Raw genomic sequence first — 3813 nt, forward strand, 5'->3', positions numbered from 1 at the left:
TCCTGATAGAAGATGCTTTAAAACTCTCTCTTGGGAGAAAACTAACTATTTTTACCAGCCACCAAGTGAAACAACTCCTGAATGGGAGAGGCCATTTATGGATGTCCAATCAAAGGATCCTCAGGTATCAAGTAGTGCTGGTGAAAATCCAGACTTGACTATATCCCCTTGTGAGGCTCTTAACCCAGCTACCCCCCTGCCTACCCCCAAGGGCTCTCTCCCCTTTCACTCCAGCCTAGAAACTTTGGACCATGGACAAAACCCTGAAAGGGATTGCCCAAAGATCCTCTGACCAATGCTGAGGAAATCTGATACATTGATAGAAGCAGCTTTGTCTTGGATGGAAAAAGAAGAGCCAGATATGCAGTAGTCTCCAATTTCGAGACCATAGAGGCTAACTGTTGCCACCAGGTACATCAGCCCAATTGGCTGAGCTCATAGCTCTGACTCAAGCTTTAAAGCTGGGAAAAGGAAAAAGAGTAGCCATCTACAGTGACTCCAAGTATGCCTTTCTGGTGCTACATGCACATGCTGGAAAGGAAGAGGCCACTTGACCACCAGAGGGTCCTCAATCAAGTATGGTGCTGTAATCAATCAATGGTGCTGTCCTCAATCAAGTGTCCTGCCATAAAGGACACCAAAAAGGGAGCATGGAAGAGGCACGAGGGAACCAAGCAGCTGATCAGGCAGCTAAGAGAGCAGCATTACAGAACCATGACATAATAGGGCTTGCCACCCTAGTTCCACAGATTAATTTGCCAGAAACTCCTTTATATACTGAAGGTGAGACTCATAAAGCTAAGAGTAAGGGCTTTCAAGAAGATCATATGGGATGGTTCCAAAAGGAGGTACTTGGGCTATCTTGAATGAGATGTGTTGTTTCTGGCTAAACCCCTCCAGCCAAGTTGAAGAAAGTCTCACAGTCCTCAAGAAAAATATTCAGATCCTAAAGGATCTCAAAGAATGAGCTGGAGAGTCCTCAGGGTGGCTATAATCTCTCCTTGGGGATCTTTCTCCCAGTGAGGGGGGATTTGGAGTTGACTAATGTCCCTACTAACCCCTATTAGCACCATATTGACACTACTTATAATTATTCCATGTAGCATCAATTATTTAACTCATTTTGTCTCTGCCCAGGTCAACAAGCTACAAAATGCAGTGCTAGTTCAACAAGGATATATAAAACTATACCAACCGCAGAAAACATCTATCACTCACCCTTAGACGGATACCACTATAAGGACTCTGAGGCTTGAGACTAGCAAGAGGGGAAGCCCAATGCCCCTTGCTGACCCAGCTTAGCAGGAAGTAGCCAAAGAGACCTCGGTGCCCCTAATCCCAAAGAATTGGGCCTCCCATCTCTTGAGGGGAATATTTTAGGTAGTTAGGATAGGAAAAAGGAGTCTAAAGTGGTGGTGGCAAAAAGACAAAAAAAGGGAAAAGCCCACACAAAAGGAACAAAGGAAAAATACACAGACCAGAGTGAGAAACTCAGGTGAAACAAACACACCCCTTTCCTGGCTAGCCCTGATTTGCATAGCACAGGCTCAGAGGGTGAGGAGACAAAACATTTAAAAAGAGGGAGCTAAGACATGCTGGGGTCTCTCCTTTGGGTTCAGCCTGCCCTCATGCCTCCAGGGTGTACTATCCTTTGTGCAATAAAACTCTGAGCTGTAATGGAGCTGTAACACCGGCCCACCATTCAAATCTTTGCTGTGGTGAGACAGAACTGAGGAAATTACACACTCTCCCAACAATTGGATCCTAGATGGTTGGGTGAAGGGAAGCAACAAAACATACATTTGCAGGACAATTTGGAAATTTTTGTCATGGATTTGCAGTTATGGAATTACTATTGGTTTTCTTAAGCATAATCAATTATTGTAGTTAAGAAGGAAAGTGAACGTTGCTCAGTTGTGTCCAACTCTTTGTGACCCCATGATCTGGAGTCTGCCAGGCTGCTCTCTCCATGGAATTCTCCAGGCAAGAATAGTGTAGTGGGTTGCCATTCCCTTCTCCTGGAGATCTTCCCAACCACGCATGGAACCCAGGTCTCTTGTAGGTGTATTCTTTACCATCTGAGCCACCAGGGAAACCTGCAGTTAACATGAAAACATCCTTCCTTTTAGGCAATGAACTATCTAGAAACAGCTTCACTTTGAACTCAATCTACCTTCAAATAGTTCAATTTAAAAACATGTGACACACACACAAGCATGAGCCCTCACACAGAGCAACTAACTGTTGAGATAATGTTAACCACTGTTGAATCAATGTGAGGGGTATACAGATGTTCTCTGTACTAGTTTTTCAGTTTCCCAGGTTTGAAAACTTTTAAAATAAAATGTTGAGGGGAAATGCACATCTAGACAAAGCTCTTGAGATATAATTCATAGAGTCTCAGAAAATTTTGAAGATTTAAAGTTGCGTTGAGATTTGAAAGATCAAAAGTTCATCTTTTATTTTGTTGTTGCTCAGTTGCTAAGTTCAACTGTCTGTGACCTCATGGACAGCAGAAAGCCAGGCTACCCTGTCCTTCACCACATCCCTGAATTTGTTCAAACTCATAGCTATTAAGTCGGTGATGCCATCCAACCATCTCATCCTCTGTTGCCCCCTTCTCCTCCTGCTCTCAATCTTTTCCAGCATCAGAGTCTTTTCTAATGAGTCGGCTCTTCACACCAGGTGACCAAACTGTTGGAGCTTCAGCTTCCGCATCAGTCTTTCCAGTGAATAGTCAGGTTGATTTCCTTTAGGATTGACTGGCTTGATCTGCTTGCTCTTCCATCTTTGCTGATACTTAAATAATTTTATTTCAACAATGATATAAACAAGATTACACCATACACAATGTACAAATAAGCATTAAAAAAGTATGAAAGTGTATTACTACAATATCAGAATAGAATGGGGGCTAATACTGACAAAAATTTTAACTTTCTTTATATTTTAACCAGGCTTCCCTGGTGGCTCAGAGGTTAAAGCGTCTCCCTCCAGTGTGGGAGACGCGGGTTGGATCCCTGGGTTGGGAAGATACCCTGGAGAAGGAAATGGCAACCCACTCCAGTATTCTTGCCTGGAGAATCCCACGGTCGGGGGAGACTGGTAGGCTACAGTCCACGGGGTCGCAAAGAGTCGGACACTACTGAGCGACTTCATTTTCACATTTTAACAAAAGATAGTGTATTCTCAGAAAAATGCCATAAAATTTCTTGTTCAATTTCACTTGAAATAAAAAGTCCAAAAGCCCCTCTTATTGCCTCCTTTCCCACTGGTGAAATCTTTAAGTGTGTCCTCGAAACCAGTTTTTATTCTGTTTGTGTTCCTCTGCTGGTGGAGTTTTGCGCTATCAATGAAAACCTGGGATTCTACCGCTGGTCCTATGCACAGACCTACGCTGCAAAAAGTAACTAAGGAAGGCCGATAAAAGGTAATGCTTTACAAAGAAGCAGCTGACGGCCAAAAATAGTTCAATTCTTGGACTTAGAACGCATCTATTAGCGCCCAAATCTCTGGCCAACCTAGGACACCAGCTCAGGTTTCGCAGTCCGTAGGCACCGCAGCGTTCCCAGAGACAGCGGCCTCCCGGGGATGGACTTTAGGCAGGATCACGCCCCTTTCTCCTCGGCCATTCGGGATTGAGGTATCGGGTCAGCCCCCTCGGAATCTACCAATAGCTCGCGAGAGGCGGGACTAGTCCCTTTGCCCCTCTGCCAATCGAGGGCGAGGGGCGGGTCTGGGACAGCTGCCGGAAGCCGGGCCCTGGCGCGAGTAGTAGGGGCCCGCCTCTACGCTTCGGCCAATTGAAAGCAA

The sequence above is a fragment of the Dama dama genome, chromosome 5, assembly GCF_033118175.1.
Source record: "Dama dama isolate Ldn47 chromosome 5, ASM3311817v1, whole genome shotgun sequence".
Classification (NCBI taxonomy): Eukaryota; Metazoa; Chordata; class Mammalia; order Artiodactyla; family Cervidae; genus Dama; species Dama dama.